The following is a 20,770-nucleotide window of genomic DNA, read 5'->3' as shown; positions in this document are numbered from 1 at the left end:
TGGAGCCCTAATGCTGGCTGACAGAAAAATGCTCAGTTCAGGGTTGGAGCCCTAATGCTGACTGACAGAAAAATGCTCAGTTCAGAGTTAGAGCCCTAATGCTGGCTAACAGAAAAATGCTCAGTTCAGGGTTGGAGCCCTAATGCTGGCTGACAGAAAAAATGCTTAGTTCAGGGTTGGAGCCCTAATGCTGGCTAAATGGAAAAATGCTCAGTTCCGGGTTGGAGACCTAATGCAGGCTAAATGAAAAAATGCTCTATTCAGGGTTGGAGCCCTAATGCTGGCTAAATGGAAAAATGCTCAGTTCAAGGTTGGAGCCCTAATGCTGGCTAAATGTAAAATGCTCAGTTCAGGGTTGGAGCCCTAATGCTGGCTAACAGAAAAATGCTCAGTTCAGGGTTGAAGCCCTAATGTTGGCTAAATGGAAAAATGCTCAGTTCAGGGTTGGAGCCCTAATGCTGGCTAACAGAACAATGCTCAGTTCAGGGTTGGAGCCCTAATGCTGGCTGACAGAAAATTGCTCAGTTCAGGGTCGGAGCCCTAATACTGGCTAAATGTAAAATGCTCAGTTGAGGGTTGGAGCCCTAATGCTGGCTAACAGAAAAATGCTCAGTTCAAGGTTGGAGCCCTAATGCTGGTTGACAGAAAAATGCTCAGTTCAGGGTTGGAGCCCTAATGCTGGCTGACAGAAAAATGCTCAGTTCAGGGTTGGAGCCCTAATGCTCGCTAACAGAAAAATGCTCAGTTCAGGGTTGGAGCCCTAATGCTGGCTGACAGAAAAAATGCTTAGTTCAGGGTTGGAGCCCTAATGCTGGCTAAATGGAAAAATGCTCTGTTCAGGGTTGGAGCCCTAATGCTGGCTAACAGAATAATGCTCAGTTCAGGGTTGGAGCCCTAATGCTGGCTGACAGAAAAATGCTCAGTTCAGGGTCGGAGCCCTAATGCTGGCTAAATGGAAAAATGCTCAGTTCAGGGTGGAGCCCTAATGCTGGCTTAATGGAAAAATGCTCAGTTCAGGGTTGGAGCCCTAATGCTGGTTGACAGAACAATGCTCAGTTCAGGGTTGGAGCCCTAATGCTGGCTGACAGAAAAATGCTCAGTTCAGGGTTGGAGCCCTAATGCTGGCTAAATGTAAAATGCTTAGTTCAGGGTTGGAGCCCTAATGCTGGCTAACAGAAAAATGCTCAATTCAGGGTTGGAGCCCTAATGCTGGTTGACAGAAAAATGCTCAGTTCAGGGTTGGAGCCCTAATGCTGGATGACAGAAAAATGCTCAGTTCAGGGTTGGAGCCCTAATATTGGCTGACAGAAAAATACTCAGATAAGGGTTGGAGCCCTAATGCTGGCTAAATGTAAAATGCTCAATTCAGGGTTGGAGCCCTAATGCTGGCTAACAGAAAAATGCTCAGTTCAGGGTTGAAGCCCAAATGCTGGCTAAATGGAAAAATACTCAGTTCAGGGTTGGAGCCCTAATGCTGGCTAACAGAACAATGCTCAGTTCAGGGTTGGAGCCCTAATGTTGGCTGACAGAAAAATGCTCAGTTTAGGGTTGGAGCCCTAATGCTGGCTAAATGTAAAATGCTCAGTTCAGGGTTGGAGCCCTAATGCTGGCTAACAGAAAAATGCTCATTTCAGGGTTGGAGCCCTAATGCTGGCTGACAGAAAAAATGCTCAGTTCAGGGTTGGAGCCCTAATGCTGGCTGACAGAAAAATGCTCAGTTCTGGGTTGGAGCCCTAATGCTGGCTAAATGAAAAAATGCTCAGTTCAGGGTTGGAGCCCTAATGCTGGCTAAATGGAAAAATACTCAGTTAAAGGTTGGAGCCCTAATGCTGGCTAAATGTAAAATGCTCAGTTCAGGGTTGGAGCCCTAATGTTGGCTAATAGAAAAATGCTCAGTTCAGGGTTGGAGCCCTAATGCTGGCTGACAGAAAAATGCTCAGTTCAGGGTTGGAGCCCTCATGCTGGCTGACAGAAAAATGCTCAGTTCAGGGTTGGAGCCCTAATGCTGGCTGACAGAAAAATGCTCAGTTCAGGGTTGGAGCCCTAATGCTGCCTAACAGAAAAATGCTTAGTTCAGGGTTGGAGCCCTAATGCTGGCTGACAGAAAAAATGCTCAGTTCAGGGTTGGAGCCCTAATGTTGGCTTAATATAAAATGCTCAGTTCAGGGTTGGATATCTAATGCTGGCTAACAGAAAAATGCTCAGTTCAGGGTTGGAGCCCTAATGCTGGCTGACAGAAAAATGCTCAGTTCAGGGTTGGAGCCCTAATACCGGCTGACAGAAAAATGCTCAGTTCAGGGTTGGAGCCCTAATGCTGGTTGACAGAAAAATTCTCAGTTCAGGGTTGGAGCCCTAATGCTGGATAACAGAAAAATGCTCAGTTCAGGGTTGGAGCCATAATGCTGGATGACACAAAAAAATGCTCAGTTTAGGGTTGTAGCCCTAATGCTGGCTAAATGGAAAAATGCTCAGTTCCGGGTTGGAGCACTAATGCTGGCTAAATGGAAAAATGCTAAGTTCAGGGTTGGAGCCCTAATGCTGGCTAAATGGAAAAATGCTCAGTTCAGGGTTGTAGCCCTAATACTGGCTAAATGTAAAATGCTCAGTTAAGGGTTGGAGCCCTAATGCTGGCTAACAAAAAAATGCTCAGTTCAGGGTTGAAGCCCTAATGCTGGCTAAATGGAAAAATGTTCAGTTCAGGGTTGAAGCCCTAATGCTGGCTAACAGAAAAATGCTCAGTTCAGGGTTGAAGCACTAATGCTGGCTAAATGGAAAAATGCTCAGTTCAGGGTTGGAGCCCTAATGCTGGCTAATAGAACAATGCTTACTTCAGGGTTGGAGCCCTAATGCTGGCTGACAGAAAAATGCTCAGTTCAGGGTCGGAGCCCTAATGCTGGCTAAATGTAAAATGCTCAGTTCAGGGGTGGAGCCCTAATGCTGGCTAACAAACAAATGCTCAGTTCAGGGTTGGATCCCTAATGTTGGCTGACTGAAAAATGCTCAGTTCAGGGTTGGAGCCCTAATGCTGGCTGACAGAAAAATGCTCAGCTCAGGGTTGGAGCCCTAATGCTGACTGACAGAAAAATGCTCAGTTCAGGGTTAGAGCTCTAATGCTGGCTAACAGAAAAATGCTCAGTTTAGGGTTAGAGCCCTAATGCTGGCTGACAGAAAAAATGCATAGTTCAGGGTTGGAGCCCTAATACTGGCTAAATGGAAAAATGCTCAGTTCCGGGTTGGAGCCCTAATGCAGGCTAAATGAAAAAATGCTCTGTTCAGGGTTGGAGCCCTAATGCTGGCTAAATGGAAAAATGCTCAGTTCAAGGTTGGAGCCCTAATGCTGGCTAAATGTAAAATGCTCAATTCAAGGTTGGAGCCCTAATGCTGGCTAATAGAAAAATGCTCAGTTCAGGGTTGAAGCCCTAATGCTGGCTAAATGGAAAAATGCTCAGTTCAGGGTTGGAGCCCTAATGCTGGCTAACAGAACAATGCTCAGTTCAGGGTTGGAGCCCTAATGCTGGCTGACAGAAAAATGCTCAGTTCAGGGTCGGAGCCCTAATGCTGGCTAAATGTAAAATACTCAGTTCAGGGTTGGAGCCCTAATGCTGGCTAATAAAAAAATGCTCAGTTCAGGGTTGAAGCCCTAATGCTGGCTAAATAGGAAAATGCTCAGTTCAGGGTTGGAGCCCTAATGCTGGCTAACAGAAAAATGCTCAGTTCAAGGTTGGAGTCCTAATGTTGGTTGACAGAAAAATGCTCAGTTCAGGGTTGGAGCCCTAATGCTGGCTGACAGAAAAATGCTCAGTTCAGGTTTGGAGCCCTAATGTTGGCTGACAGAAAAATGCTCAGTTCAAGGTTGGAGCCCTAATGCTGGCTAAATGAAAAAATGCTCAGTTCAGGGTTGAAGCCCTAATGCTGGCTAAATGTAAAATGCTCAGTTCAGGGTTGGAGCCCTAATGCTAGCTAATAGAAAAATGCACAGTTCAGGGTTGAAGCCCTAATGCTGGCTAAATGGAAAAATGCTCAATTCAGGGTTGTAGCCCTAATGCTGGCAAAATGAAAAATGCTCAGTTCAGGGTTGGAGTCCTAATGCTGGCTAAGAGAAAAATGCTCAGTTCAGGGTTGAAGCCCTAATGCTGGCTAAATGGAAAAATGCTCAGTTCAGGGTTGGAGCCCTAATGCTGGCTAACAGAAAAATGCTCAGTTCAGGGTTGAAGCCCTAATGCTGGCTAAATGGAAAAATGCTCAGTTCAGGGTTGGAGCCCTAATGCTGGCTAATAGAACAATGCTTACTTCAGGGTTGGAGCCCTAATGCTGGCTGACAGAAAAATGCTCAGTTCAGGGTCGGAGCCCTAATGCTGGCTAAATGTAAAATGCTCAGTTCGGGGGTGGAGCCCTAATGCTGGCTAACAAACAAATGCTCAGTTCAGGGTTGGATCCCTAATGTTGGCTGACTGAAAAATGCTCAGTTCAGGGTTGGAGCCCTAATGCTGGCTGACAGAAAAATGCTCAGCTCAGGGTTGGAGCCCTAATGCTGACTGACAGAAAAATGCTCAGTTTAGGGTTAGAGCCCTAATGCTGGCTAACAGAAAAATGCTCAGTTTAGGGTTAGAGCCCTAATGCTGGCTGACAGAAAAAATGCATAGTTCAGGGTTGGAGCCCTAATTCTGGCTAAATGGAAAAATGCTCTGTTCCGGGTTGGAGCCCTAATGCAGGCTAAATGGAAAAATGCTCTGTTCAGGGTTGGAGCCCTAATGCTGGCTAAATGGAAAAATGCTCAGTTCAAGGTTGGATCCCTAATGCTGGCTAAATGTAAAATGCTCAATTCAAGGTTGGAGCCCTAATGCTGGCTAATAGAAAAATGCTCAGTTCAGGGTTGAATCCCTAATGCTGGCTAAATGGAAAAATGCTCAGTTCAGGGTTGGAGCCCTAATGCTGGCTAACAGAACAATGCTCAGTTCAGGGTTGGAGCCCTAATGCTGGCTGACAGAAAAATGCTCAGTTCAGGGTCGGAGCCCTAATACTGGCTAAATGTAAAATGCTCAGTTCAGGGTTGGAGCCCTAATGCTGGCTAACAAAAAAATGCTCAGTTCAGGGTTGAAGCCCTAATGCTGGCTAAATAGAAAAATGCTCAGTTCAGGGTTGGAGCCCTAATGCTGGCTAACAAAAAAATGCTCAGTTCAAGGTTGGAGCCCTAATGCTGGTTGACAGAAAAATGCTCAGTTCAGGGTTGGAGCCCTAATGCTGGCTGACAGAAAAATGCTCAGTTCAGGTTTGGAGCCCTAATGTTGGCCGACAGAAAAATGCTCAGTTCAAGGTTGGAGCCCTAATGCTGGCTAAATGGAAAAATGCTCAGTTCAGGGTTGAAGCCCTAATGCTGGCTAAATGTAAAATGCTCAGTTCAGGGTTGGAGCCCTAATGATAGCTAATAGAAAAATGCACAGTTCAGGGTTGAAGCCCTAATGCTGGCTAAATGGAAAAATGCTCAGTTCAGGGTTGTAGCCCTAATGCTGGCAAAATGTAAAATGCTCAGTTCAGGGTTGAAGTCCTAATGCTGGCTAAGAGAAAAATGCTCAGTTCAGGGTTGAAGCCCTAATGCTGGCTAAATGGAAAAATGCTCAGCTCAGGGTTGGAGCCCTAATGCTGGCTAATAGAACAATGCTCAGTTCAGGGTTGTAGCCCTAATGCTGGCTGACAGAAAAATGCTCAATTCAGGGTCGGAGCCCTAATGCTGGCTAAATGTAAAATGCTCAGTTCAGGGGTGGAGCCCTAATGCTGGCTAACAGAAAAATGCTCAGTTCAGGGTTGGAGCCCTAATGCTGGCTGACAGAAAAATGCTCAGTTCAGGGTTGGAGCCCTAATGCTGGTTGACAGAAAAATGCTCAGTTCAGGGTTAGAGCCCTAATTCTGGCTGACAGAAAAATGCTCAGTTCAGGGTTGAAGCCATAATGCTGGCTAACAGAAAAATGATCAGTTTAGGGTTGGAGGCCTCATGCCGGCTGACAGAAAAAATGCTCAGTTCAGGGTTGGAGCCCTAATGCTGGCTAGATGGAAAAATGCTCAGTTCCGGGTTGGAGCCCTAATGCTGGCTAAATAGAAAAATGCTATGTTCAGGGTTGGAGCCCTAATGCTGGCTAAATGGAAAAATGCTCAGTTCAGGGTTGGAGCCCTAATGCTGACTGACAGAAAAATGCTCAGTTCAGGGTTGGAGCCCTAATACTGGCTAAATGTAAAATGCTCAGTTCAGGGTTGGAGCCCTAATGCAGGGTTGGAGCCCTAATGCTGGCTAATAGAAAAATGCTCAGTTCAGGGTTGAAGCCCTAATGCTGGCTAAATGGAAAAATGCTCAGTTAAGGGTTGGAGCCCTAATGCTGGCTAACAGAACAATGCTCAGTTCAGGGTTGGAGCCCTAATGCTGGCTGACAGAAAAATGCTTAGTTCAGGGTTGGAGCCCTAATACTGGCTAAATGTAAGATGCTCAGTTGAGGGTCGGAGCCCTAATGCTGGTTAACAGAAAAATGCTCAGTTCAGGGTTGGAGCCCTAATGCTGGTTGACAGAAAAATGCTCAGTTCAGGGTTGGAGCCGTAATGCTGGCTAACAGAAAAATGCTCAGTTCAGGGTTGGAGCCCTAATGTTGGCTGACAGAAAAATGCTCAGTTCAAGGTTGGAGCCCTAATGCTGGCTAAATGGAAAAATGCTCAGTTCAGGGTTGGAGCCCTAATGCTGGCTAAATGTAAAATGCTCAATTCAGGGTTGGAGCCCTAATGCTAGCTAATAGAAAAATGCACAGTTCAGGGTTGAAGCCCTAATGCTGGCTAAATGGAAAAATGCTCAGTTCAGGGTTGTAGCCCTAATGCTGGCTAAATGGAAAATGCTCAGTTTAGGGTTGAAGCCCTAATGCTGGCTAAGAGAAAAATGCTCAGTTCAGGGTTGAAGTCCTAATGCTGGCTAAATGGAAAAATGCTCAGTTCAGGGTTGGAGCCCTAATGCTGGCTAATAGAACAATGCTCAGTTCAGGGTTGGAGCCCTAATGCTGGCTGACAGAAAAATGCTCAAGTTCAGGGTCGGAGCCCTAATGCTGGCTAAATGTAAAATGCTCAGTTCAGGGGTGGAGCCCTAATGCTGGCTAACAGAAAAATGCTCAGTTCAGGGTTGGAGCCCTAATGCTGGCTGACAGAAAAATGCTCAGTTCAGGGTTGGAGCCCTAATGCTAGCTGACAGAAAAATGCTCAGTTCAGGGTTGGAGCCCTAATGCTGGCTAACAGAAAAATGCTCAGTTCAGGGTTGGAGGCCTAATGCTGGCTGACAGAAAAATCCTCAGTTCAGGGTTGGAGCCCTAATGCTGGCTAAATGGAAAAATGCTCAGTTCCGGGTTGGAGCCCTAATGCTGGCTAAATGGAAAAATGCTCTGTTCAGGGTTGGAGCCCTAATGCTAGCTAAATGGAAAAATGCTCAGTTCAGGGTTGGAGCCCTAATGCTGGCTAAATGTAAAATGCTCAGTTCAGGGTTGGAGCCCTAATGCTGGGTAACAGAACAACGCTCAGTTCAGGGTTGGAGCCCTAATGCTGGCTGACAGAAAAATGCTCAGTTCAGGGTTGGAGCCCTAATGCTGGCTAAATGTAAAATGCTCAGTTCAGGGTTGGAGCCCTAATGTTGGCTAACAGAAAAATGCTCAATTCAGGGTTGGAGCCCTAATGCTGGCTGATAGAAAAAATGCTCAGTTCAGGGTTGGAGCCCTAATGCTGGCTAATAGAACAATGCTCAGTTCAGGGTTGGAGCCCTAATGCTGGCTGACAGAAAAATGCTCAATTCAGGGTCGGAGCCCTAATGTTGTCTAAATGTAAAATGCTCAGTTCGGGGGTGGAGCCCTAATGCTGGCTAACAGAAAAATGCTCAGTTCAGGGTTGGAGCCTGTTACACCCCAAGTTTTCATACGTGAGAGTACATCGTAAGTCATTGATGTAAGCTCGGAAATGAGATTCTATTTGGAAGCAAATAAAGTAAATTAATAATGTTACCTTGGAGGTTACAAATATTTAAGATCATGAATAATGATTACCAAGAGGTTGGAAATCTTAGAAGCTAAACCAATTGAAGAAAATAAGTTTCGTCGAAAGTCGACAAGTTTCGAATGTTATAAAACGTACTTTGGGGTGATACTAGGGTTATTAACATGATAAGGAGGTTATTCTATGAGTTATTTTAGTCGTATGATATTCATTTTCTACATTTTGAAGGCAAGCAAGTTGTGGAACAAGAGTTGGCAAAGGACATCACAAGTTACATTCATAAATTTGTTGAAATTTAGGTCAAATGTATCTGAGAATTTCTCCAAATATACTTGGAATAATGGGGTGTTCTACCTACCAAATTGAAGGTCTACGAGTCTAGTTTCTAACGCATTAAACCGTTTGTCAATACGACATCGGAGTAGAGAGATATTCGCATTTTCGCGAGACCGCGCAAGCAGCTCCCAATGGGACCCACTTAGGCGGTGGTTGACCTACTTCAATTTATAAACGATTTGGACGCCTATTTTTGCTCATTTTTCAACTAAAGTTCGTCTCCAAACTTCTCCTAACCCTCCTAAACATATATCACAAGGGTTTGAAGTGATTCCAAAGTGATTACACCATATTTCAACATCAAAACTTAGTTCTAGTGAAGAACAACACCTCTTTGAGGTTGTGTTGTCATTGAGGATTGTTGTGGGCTGTATTTGGATGAAATTCCAAGTTGTTGCTGCTGTCTAAGGTGAGTATAACAACCTACTAATTGTGCTTAAGCTTGCTTGTATGTTGGTTAAGTTGTTAGGATGATAAACTATAAGATAATACTTGGACTAGCTTAAGTCACTTCTATGGTGTTGTATTGCTATTAAGGGTTGTTGTAAAATGAATATAACTTGGATTTTGACTTGAAGTTACTGTAGGAGGTATGTATATTGTGTTCTTGCTTGTGCCTAAGGTTATCTTGATATTGATTAAGTTAAATGGATGGGCTAGACCTGAACTAGTGAATAAAGTTGCTAGTTGGGGATAGTTGAAGTTGTGGATTATTTTCGTTGTTATAAATATATGGTATAAGGCTGGAATCATTGATTAATGACTTCATTATCAAGTTAATGATACTTTTATGTTGAAGTAAGAAGTCTATAAGGATTGATAAGGGGTATACGGATTCCAATCGGAGTTTGCCGCTCGTCGTAATGTAGTTGTGACTTGTTGTGGTTATATGGTGTCTTGATATTGATAATTATGTATTGATGGATTGCTCTGGTCATTGTTGTTGGTATATGGTATTGGAGGAGGCCCTTGTTACAATGGAGATGCTGCCCAAATTTACGTAAACGAGCTACTAGCTTAAGTTATAGACTTAGCCTTTGCTCAGCACTGATTTTGAATCTCCTTATACTATGATAGATTGAGTTGACTTGTTTGAAGAGTTGCTTGGAAGGGATTAAGGACTCAACGGGTTTAAGGTATGTTAAGGCACTTTCTTCTTTCTTTTGGCATGGTCTAAAATGAAATGAACATAAACGATACGCTATTTCATAATGACTCTACTCCTAGCAACTAAGGTTGTCCATGTTGTTCTTTCCTTATAAAATTATTCTAAACAAGTGTGTATGATCCTTAAATCCTACTAAGGTTCATATTGATGGTAGGGATGTCCATAATGTTCTTAAGTCACTCCAAAAGGTTTAGAAGATGATTCCATGAGTCTAGCATGCATTATATATAGTATCTATTTTACTCTACCGAGCCGCGCTATAGTCGGCCGGGTACGGCACCTATTGTGCAACCACTGATCAGTTGGGTTTACCGAGCTCCACGTGGCCGGGTACGATTCTACCGAACCTTATGATGGTCGGGTACGCTTTTACCGAGTCCTCTTTGAGGCCGGGTACGATATGATGATGATGATGCCCACAGAGGCGAATGTTTTAAAAAGTTTATGTATATATATGTATTATGCATTTCATATCAGTAACCCCCAGAGGCACTCTGATGTTACAGGTTGTATCTCCTCTATCTCTCTCTTTACATTACTGTTCTTGTTTATGCTTTCCTGCCTAACATACTCGGTACTTTATTCGTACTGACGTCCCTTTTGCCTGGGGACGCTGCATTTCATGCCCGCAGGTCCCGATTGATAGGTTGACAGTCCTCCTAGTAGGCTATCAGCTCAGCGAAGGTGTTGGTGCACTCCACTTGCTCCGGAGTTGCCTATTTGGTCAGTATGCTTTGGATATGTATTGATTGATATGGCGGGGCCCTGTCCCGACCTTTATGATTTTATGTACTCTTAGAGGCTTGTAGACATATGTCAGGTGTATGGATAATTGTATGGCCTTGTCGGCCTATGTTTCGAGTTTACTAATGGTCATGTCGGCCTTATAGGCCCGTATGTCACATATATTAGTTTGTATATCATGTTGGGTCTTCATATGTTGACTATTCCCTTATGTTTTATTCTTGTTATCTCAGGACGAGTTTTCTAGCTCATTTACTCATGATAACATGATAAGAAAGATATGTTACGTTGGTACTCGGTTGAGTAAGGCACCGGGTGCCCGTCGCGGCCCTTCGGTTTGGGTCGTGACAGAAGTGGTATCAGAGCAGTTCTGTCCTAGGGAGTCTACAAGCCGTGTCTAGTAGAGTCTTGTTTATGGGTGTGTTGTGCACCACACTTATAAGCAGGAGGCTACAGGGCATTTAGGTCTGTCACTCTTTCTTCTTACTCTAGATCGTGCAGTAGAGCTCAGTTGTAAGAATTCAAACTCCTAAATTCGACTTTAGTCATAATACAACGATACCTACTTCCACAAAGATAGTTGGTAAGAGATTACATGTGGATGTGAAAGAGTTGAGTCAGAGGAACTCGATTTCACATCATACTTATGATGAGTAAATATGAGGTCTTCAACAGATCGTGTGTGTACTAAGATGTGTATGCTTCTTAATAAGGAGCCTTAAGGCAAGGATATCTATTCACGAATATGGTGAAAATCTATGAGGGATTCAGAAGCTAGATACAAGTTTCAACAAGTAAAAGAAGTAAGGTGAAGAGGGGTACAAGGCACCCAAATAATGAAGATTATCAATATTTTCAAATCAGGCAGAGAAATATAAGCATTTTGGTACCTTCATCAATGACAGAGGTAAGTACAATTGGCCACACCCATCTCAGTTATGTTCTATGGGAGCTAACAGATATTATTTAAGAGAAAGATGGGATATCAGGATCCAGTTGGAGTTAGAGTAACCCAAAAATTGTGGATAGGTTGTTATCATTAACCAATGTTTCCGAAAGATGGTACAAATGTGGTAAAAGATATCCTTCTAAGACACCCAGATGGTGAACTCTAGAGTAGTACAATCAGATACGAATACTGGAATATTCAAAAATTTCAGAATATAGGCAGTGGGATCCTAGAAGGGACAAATATTTACCTTAGTATGACTCTAGCCCCGAGTAAAAAAAAAGAATGTTAGGCATTCTAATGAGATGAAGCTAGGGGAGCTTATAGGGAAAGAACTTTTTGTTGAAGTTTTCAGAATAAAGTGATAGACAAAAAGAATATTATCCGGAGAATAAGAAGAAAATAAATGAAGCATCATGAGTAAGATGTGATATAGGGGTGATAACAGTAAATCAAAATATGACACGATGACAGAGTCTATAGTCAAAGTGAAGGAAAATACAAGAGGTGACAAGCCTTAAGGCAATAAAAGAGTATAAGCCATAAAATCATATTTTTATTTCGAGAAATGAGTTGGTGACTTCAACGTGATTACCAGGAGGAAAGGTTAGACCCCAGAGTAATAAAAATCAGTATGGGCTGGTGAACAAGATAAAACCGAACATGAATTAGGGACCGGAGGATTTGATAATGGTCGACATCGTGAGAATTTCAAAGATCGTGCTCCAAACAATAATAGAATAGACAACAGACGAATAACCTTTAAAGGTTATTTAGGAAGTCGCTTACCTAAAGCAAGCACTCTGAGCAGAGTTAATCTTAAGGGACTAAATGTGCCAGTTACCGTAGGTGTCACCTTCGTGCGTAAGAAATTTAGTTATCCCTGGTACAGAAGGTTACCATAAGGTGATTAAGGTTCATTGATAATGTGAAAAGACGCCGAATATGAAAAGGTAAAACAAGTATAGGTAGATCGTCGTAGTACTAAATCTTAGTACTCCCCTGAAGGGGGGAATATGGTGTGATATGGTATTAAGTCGGAGTTAAGCGGTTCAGTTAACTATGGAATGGTAAAGGAAGAATGTGGTAAAAAGGAGAAAGGGATGATGTTGCATTTATTCAGTTCCTGCAGATATGTTGCGAATCCAGAACATTATACAAGCACGACACTGGGGAGAGGCAGTAAAAGTTTCCGGCCAGGATGTTATTGATAAATAAGTATGAATGGACATTTGATACATCTGGAGCTAGTGGTGAGAGATAAGTTAAGACAAAGGATATATCCCAAGAGGGATTATGCAGAATAAATATATATATATATGAGAATGGACCAACGAGTAATTAGTAGTTGATTTAGGAAGAGCCCAATTATGGCTAGACAAGAGGTCACAGATAAATCAATAGATCATGCAAGATAAATGTAGTGAACTGTAGCATAATGAATTCAGTCTCGCAGATACAAGATCGCAATCATTTGAAAAAAATTCTGATAGGAGTTGAGGCAATTAAAGGTACCACTTTTAAAGGTTTATGAAAATAAGAGAGAGTGTCACTAAGGAGACAATAAAAATTTGAGCTTAGAAGTAACCCTACGAGCACAAAGGCATAAATTTATGTAACTAAGGATTATTATAGGCAAGTAAGAATAACGAAAATTACCTTCGGGTGTACGATATATCAAGCTCGCAACTTTACAAGAGCCAGAAGGTCTCCCTAAGTACTACAATGAAAGACTAGTTGAGGAAATAAGGAAGAAGGTTTCCACCTAAGCATAGTGAGCTAGAGAGTAAATGATCCTGTAACAACAGTCTCACTACAATATTGTATACACTCCATAAGAAAGTGGCACCTATCATGGCTAATGAATGGTAAAAAAAGAAGCTATCAAAGGTGATGTTTGAGATCATATAAGGTACAAGAAATTATAGTATTCGTGGGCAAAAAGGACAAGCCAAGTATTCATGCAACAAGTGATAGAACGACCATCAAAAGTAATTGCTTACATTTAAGGACAACTGAGAAGGCACAAAAGGAAATTTATGGTGCTATCAAGTTAAAGGAAGGTTGGGAGTAGTATAAATAGATCGGTGTAGGTCCTAAGGTAAAGTATTGTAGAGCAACAAGGTTTTAGGTAGATAGGAGTAAGGATATGAAAAGATGAGTGAGAAGGTGACGAGAATATGTATGTCCTCGGGATTAAACCCATCAAAACAAGGGAGCTGATGATTTCCATATGAATAAAAAACTCTATACAGCCTGAATGAACCCAGAGGAGTCTAAGACTAGGTGCATTTAGAAGAGATGGAATGTTGCCCTGGCGGTAGAATAAGGGTGTAATTGTGATAGATAAGAGGATGATTCTTAGGCCTTTGATTGAGTAATGATTTAACGAGAAAGGGATTTCATTAATTGCACGGGATTAGAATACCCCCATAAGATGAATCGCGTTGGGATGCAATGAAATATGGTTATTGAAGTATAGTATTATCCCTAGGTGGATCAGGAAAATCACTTCAGATGTTCCCCAATAAGATGTGAGCCCTAGTGACAGTGTATTACGTAAGAGGTTGCAAGTTATCAGTGATAGATTATAGATCAACATTAAGGTGAATAAACAATAGATGGGTACAAGTTCCAAAGTATGAGATGAGATTTGTTTGTTATTCTTAAGATGAATAAAAATGAGGAAGCACTAAAGGACTTAGATTTATACATATAGGATAAGCAGCGAGAGAGTAACCTGGAGTTGGGTAGCAAGCCTCGGTAATTATAAAACGAAGTAAGTTTTATGGTATAGTATAACCTGCCTAGATGTAGTAAATCCATAAGGATAGATATGCAAGGCTATGAAACAAGAGATAGCAATAGTCTTAAGTTCGATAAAGTACCAAGCGAAAGACATCAATACACCTATAGATGCCTAGAGGGACAGCTTTTCATAATTCTGTATATGTTCATACGGTGAGGCTTATAGATTGGCTAAAAGATGGAGGAAAAAGGGAAGACGAGTCGCTAGGCACTCATATAAGGACACAGTCGTACATACTGCATGATATAAGGTAGCAAATGTTACGATGTTGGAAAAATTCCGACCACATGTCATGGCGTGACAAAGAGGCCTAAAAGGGGGGAATGCCCAAGCGTTTGGATTTATTCACAAAACTGTTGCTTAGATGGCAAGATGAACATTAAAGTATTCGTAAGAGCCATAGTTTATGAAATTGATAAGTGCATCAGTCAACATTCGAGGACGAATGTTCCAAAGGGGGGAATGATGTTACACCCCAAGTTTTCATACGTGAGAGTACATCGTAAGTCATTGATGTAAGCTCGGAAATGAGATTCTATTTGGAAGCAAATAAAGTAAGTTAATAATGTTACCTTGGAGGTTACAAATATTTAAGATCATGAATAACGATTACCAAGAGGGTTGGAAATCTTAGAAGCTAAACCAATTGAAGAAAATAAGTTTCGTCGAAAGTCGACAAGTTTCGAATGTTATAACATGTACTTTGGGGTGAGACTAGGGTTATTAACATGATAAGGAGGTTATTCTATGAGTTATTTTAGTCGTATGATATTCATTTTCTACATTTTGAAGGCAAGCAAGTTGTGGAACAAGAGTTGGCAAAGGACATCACAAGTTACATTCATAAATTTGTTGAAATTTAGGTCAAATGTATCTGAGAATTTCTCCAAATATACTTGGAATAATGGGGTGTTCTACCTACCAAATTGAAGGTCTACGAGTCTAGTTTCTAACGCATTAAACCGTTTGTCAATACGACATCGGAGTAGAGAGATATTCGCATTTTCGCGAGACCGCGCAAGCAGCTCCCAATGGGACCCACTTAGGCGGTGGTTGACCTACTTCAATTTATAAACGATTTGGACGCCTATTTTTGCTCATTTTTCAACTAAAGTTCGTCTCCAAACTTCTCCTAACCCTCCTAAACATATATCACAAGGGTTTGAAGTGATTCCAAAGTGATTACACCATATTTCAACATCAAAACTTAGTTCTAGTGAAGAACAACACCTCTTTGAGGTTGTGTTGTCATTGAGGATTGTTGTGGGCTGTATTTGGATGAAATTCCAAGTTGTTGCTGCTGTATAAGGTGAGTATAACAACCTACTAATTGTGCTTAAGCTTGCTTGTATGTTGGTTAAGTTGTTAGGATGATAAACTATAAGATAATACTTGGACTAGCTTAAGTCACTTCTATGGTGTTGTATTGCTATTAAGGGTTGTTGTAAAATGAATATAACTTGGATTTTGACTTGAAGTTACTGTAGGAGGTATGTATATTGTGTTCTTTCTTGTGCCTAAGGTTATCTTGATATTGATTAAGTTAAATGGATGGGCTAGACCTGAACTAGTGAATAAAGTTGCTAGTTGGGGATAGTTGAAGTTGTGGATTATTTTCGTTGTTATAAATATATGGTATAAGGCTGGAATCATTGATTAATGACTTCATTATCAAGTTAATGATACTTTTATGTTGAAGTAAGAAGTCTATAAGGATTGATAAGGGGTATACAGATTCCAATCGGAGTTTGCCGCTCGTCGTAATGTAGTTGTGACTTGTTGTGGTTATATGGTGTCTTGATATTGATAATTATGTATTGATGGATTGCTCTGGTCATTGTTGTTGGTATATGGTATTGGAGGAGGCCCTTGTTACAATGGAGATGCTGCCCAAATTTACGTAAACGAGCTACTAGCTTAAGTTATAGACTTAGCCTTTGCTCAGCACTGATTTTGAATCTCCTTATACTATGATAGATTGAGTTGACTTGTTTGAAGAGTTGCTTGGAAGGGATTAAGGACTCAACGGGTTTAAGGTATGTTAAGGCACTTTCTTCTTTCTTTTGGCATGGTCTAAAATGAAATGAACATAAACGATACGCTATTTCATAATGACTCTACTCCTAGCAACTAAGGTTGTCCATGTTGTTCTTTCCTTATAAAATTATTCTAAACAAGTGTGTATGATCCTTAAATCCTACTAAGGTTCATATTGATGGTAGGGATGTCCATAATGTTCTTAAGTCACTCCAAAAGGTTTAGAAGATGATTCCATGAGTCTAGCATGCATTATATATAGTATCTATTTTACTCTACCGAGCCGCGCTATAGTCGGCCGGGTACGGCACCTATTGTGCAACCACTGATCAGTTGGGTTTACCGAGCTCCACGTGGCCGGGTACGATTCTACCGAACCTTATGATGGTCGGGTACGCTTTTACTGAGTCCTCTTTGAGGCCGGGTACGATATGATGATGATGATGCCCACAGAGGCGAATGTTTTAAAAAGTTTATGTATATATATGTATTATGCATTTCATATCAGTAATCCCCAGAGGCACTCTGATGTTACAGGTTGTATCTCCTCTATCTCTCTCTTTACATTACTGTTCTTGTTTATGCTTTCCTGCCTAACATACTCGGTACTTTAATCGTACTGACGTCCCTTTTGCCTGGGGACGCTGCGTTTCATGCCTGCAGGTCCCGATTGATAGGTTGACAGTCCTTCTAGTAGGCTATCAGCTCAGCGAAGGTGTTGGTGCACTCCACTTGCTCCGGAGTTGCCTATTTGGTCAGTATGCTTTGGATATGTATTGATTGATATGGCGGGGCCCTGTCCCGACCTTTATGATTTTATGTACTCTTAGAGGCTTGTAGACATATGTCAGGTGTATGGATAATTGTATGGCCTTGTCGGCCTATGTTTCGAGTTTACTAATGGTCATGTCGGCCTTATAGGCCCGTATGTCACATATATTAGTTTGTATATCATGTTGGGTCTTCATATGTTGACTATTCCCTTATGTTTTATTCTTGTTATCTCAGGACGAGTTTTCTAGCTCATTTACTCATGATAACATGATAAGAAAGATATGTTACGTTGGTACTCGGTTGAGTAAGGCACCGGGTGCCCGTCGCGGCCCTTCGGTTTGGGTCGTGACAGAGCCCTAATGCTGGCTGACAGAAAAATGCTCAGTTCAGGGTTGGAGCCCTAATGCTGGCTGACAGAAAAATGCTCAGTTCAGGGTTGGAGCCCTAATGCTGGCTGACAGAAAAATGCTCAGTTCAGGGTTGGAGCCCTAATGCTGGCTAACAGAAAAATGCTCAATTCAGGGTTGGAGGCCTAATGCTGGCTGACAGAAAAAATCCTCAGTTCAGGGTTGGAGCCCTAATGCTGGCTAAATGGAAAAATGCTCAGTTGCGGGTTGGAGCCCTAATGCTGGCTAAATGGAAAAATGCTCTGTTCAGGGTTGGAGCCCTAATGCTGGCTAAATGGAAAAATGCTCAGTTCAGGGTTGGAGCCCTAATGCTGGCTAAATGTAAAATGCTCAGTTCAGGGTTGGAGCCCTAATGCTGGGTAACAGAAAAATGCTCAGTTCAGGGTTGGAGCCCTAATGCTGGCTAAATGAAAAAATGCTCAGTTCAGGGTTGGAGCCCTAATGTTGGCTAACAGAACAATGCTCAGTTTAGGGTTGGAGCCCTAATGCTGGCTGACAGAAAAATGCTCAGTTCAGGGTCGGAGCCCTAATGCTGGCTAAATGTAAAATGCTCAGTTGAGGGTTGGAGCCCTAATGCTGGCTAATAGAAAAATGCTCAGTTCAAGGTTGGTGCCCTAATGCTGGTTGACAGAAAAATGCTCAGTTCAGGGTTGGAGCCCTAATGGTGGCTGACAGAAAAATGCCCAGTTCAGGGTTGGAGCCCTAATGTTGGCTGAAAGAAAAATGCTTAGTTCAGGGTTGGAGCCCTAATGCTAGCTAAATGGAAAAATGCTCAGTTCAGGGTTGGAGCCCTAATGCTGGCTAACAGAACAATGCTCAGTTCAGGGTTGGATCCCTAATGCTGGCTAACAGAAAAATGCTCAGTTCAGGGTTGGAGCCCTAATGCTGGTTGACAGAAAAATGCTCAGTTTAGGGTTGGAGCCCTAATGGTGGCTGACAGAAAAATGCGCAGTTCAGGGTTGGAGCTTTAATGTTGGCTGAAAGAAAAATGCTCAGTTCAGGGTTGGAGCCCTAATGCTAGCTAAATGGAAAAATGCTCAGTTCAGGGTTGGAGCCCTAATGCTGGCTAACAGAAAAATGCTCAGTTCAGGGTTGGAGCCCTAATGTTGGCTAACAGAACAATGCTCAGTTCAGGGTTGGAGCCCTAATGCTGGCTGACAGAAAAATGCTCAGTTCAGGGTTGGAGCCCTAATGCTGGCTAAATGTAAAGTGCTTAGTTCAGGGTTGTAGCCCTAATGCCGGCTAACAGAAAAATGCTCAATTCAGGGTTGGAGCCCTAATGCTGGCTAATAGAAAAAATGCTCAGTTCAGGGTTGGAGCCCTAATGCTGGCTAATAGAACAATGCTCGGTTCAGGGTTGGAGCCCTAATGCTGGCTGACAGAACAATGCTCAGTTCAGGGTTGGAGCCCTAATGCTGGCTGACAGAAAAATGCTCAGTTCAGGGTTGGAGCCCTAATGCTGGCTAAATGTAAAATGCTTAGTTCAGGGTTGGAGCCCTAATGCTGGCTAACAGAAAAATGCTCAGTTCAGGGTTGGATCCCTAATGCTGGCTGACAGAAAAATGCTCAGTTCAGGGTTGGAGCCCTAATGTTGGCTAACAGAAAAATGCTCAGTTCAGAGTTGGAGGCCTAATGCTGGCTAAATGGAAAAATGCTCAGTTCCGGGTTGGAGCCCTAATGCTGGCTAAATGGAAAAATGCTCTGTTCAGGGTTGGAGCCCTAATGCTGGCTAAATGGAAAAATGCTCAGTTCAGGGTTGGAGCCCTAATGCTGGCTAAATGTAAAATGCTCAGTTCAGGGTTGGAGCCCTAATGCTGGGTAACAGAAAAATGCTCAGTTCAGGGTTGAAACCCTAATGCTGGCTAAATGGAAAAATGCTCAGTTCAGGGTTGGAGCCCTAATGTTGGCTAACAGAACAATGCTCAGTTCAGGGTTGGAGCCCTAATGCTGGCTGACAGAAAAATGCTCAGTTCAGGGTCGGAGCCCTAATGCTGGCTAAATGTAAAATGCTCAGTTGAGGGTTGGAGCCCTAATGCTGGCTAACAGAAAAATGCTCAGTTCAGGATTGGTGCCCTAATGCTGGTTGACAGAAAAATGCTCAGTTTAGGGTTGGAGCCCTAATGGTGGCTGACAGAAAAATGCCCAGTTCAGGGTTGGAGCCCTAATGTTGGCTGAAAGAAAAATGCTTAGTTCAGGGTTGGAGCCCTAATGCTAGCTAAATGGAAAAATGCTCAGTTCAGGGTTGGAGCCCTAATGCTGGCTAACAGAACAATGCTCAGTTCAGGGTTGGAGCCCTAATGCTGGCTAACAGAACAATGCTCAGTTCAGGGTTTGAGCCCTAATGCTGGCTGACAGAAAAATGCTCAGTTCAGGGTTGGAGCCCTAATGCTGGCTAAATGTAAAATGCTCAGTTCAGGGTTGGAGCCTTAATGCTGGCTAACAGAAAAATGCTCAATTCAGGGTTGGAGCCCTAATGCTGGCTGATAGAAAAAATGCTCAGTTCAGGGTTGGAGCCCTAATGCTGGCTAATAGAACAATGCTCAGTTCAGGGTTGGAGCCCTAATGCTGGCTGACAGAAAAATGCTCAATTCAGGGTCGGAGCCCTAATGCTGGCTAAATGTAAAATGCTCAGTTCAGGGGTGGAGCCCTAATGCTGGCTAACAGAAAAATGCTCAGTTCAGGGTTGGAGCCCTAATGCTGGCTGACAGAAAAATGCTCAGTTCAAGGTTGGAGCCCTAATGTTGGCTGACAGAAAAATGCTCAGTTCAGGGTTGGAGCCCTAATGCTAGCTGACAGAAAAATGCTCAGTTCAGGGTTGGAGCCCTAATGCTGGCTAACAGAAAAATGCTCAGTTCAGTATTGGAGGCCTAATGCTGGCTGATAAAAAAATCCTCAGTTCAGGGTTGGAGCCCAAATGCTGGCTAAATGGAAAAATGCTCAGTTCCGGGTTGGAGCCCTAATGCTGGCTAAATGGAAAAATGCTCTGTTCAGGGTTGGAGCCCTAATGCTGGCTAAATGAAAAAATGCTCAGTTCAGGGTTGGAGCCCTAATGCTGGCTAAATGTAAAATGCTCAGTTCAGGGTTGGAGCCCTAATGCTGGGTAACAGAAAAATGCTCAGTTCAGGGTTGAAACCCTAATGCTGGCTAAATGGAAAAATGCTCAGTTCAGGGTTGGAGCCCTAATGTTGGCTAACAGAACAATGCTCAGTTCAGGGTTGGAGCCCTAATGCTGGCTGACAGAAAAATGCTCAGTTCAGGGTCGGAGCCCTAATGCTGGCTAAATGTAAAATGCTCAGTTGAGGGTTGGAGCCCTAATGCAGGCTAACAGAAAAATGCTCAGTTCAGGGTTGGAGCCCTAATGCTGGCTGATAAAAAAATCCTCAGTTCAGGGTTGGAGCCCAAATGCTGGCTAAATGGAAAAATGCTCAGTTCCGGGTTGGAGCCCTAATGCTGGCTAAATGGAAAAATGCTCTGTTCAGGGTTGGAGCCCTAATGCTGGCTAAATGAAAAAATGCTCAGTTCAGGGTTGGAGCCCTAAT

Source organism: Nicotiana sylvestris, chromosome 7 (genome assembly GCF_000393655.2).
Source record: "Nicotiana sylvestris chromosome 7, ASM39365v2, whole genome shotgun sequence".
In the NCBI taxonomy this organism is placed as follows: Eukaryota; Viridiplantae; Streptophyta; class Magnoliopsida; order Solanales; family Solanaceae; genus Nicotiana; species Nicotiana sylvestris.
This window is presented reverse-complemented; position numbering follows the sequence as displayed.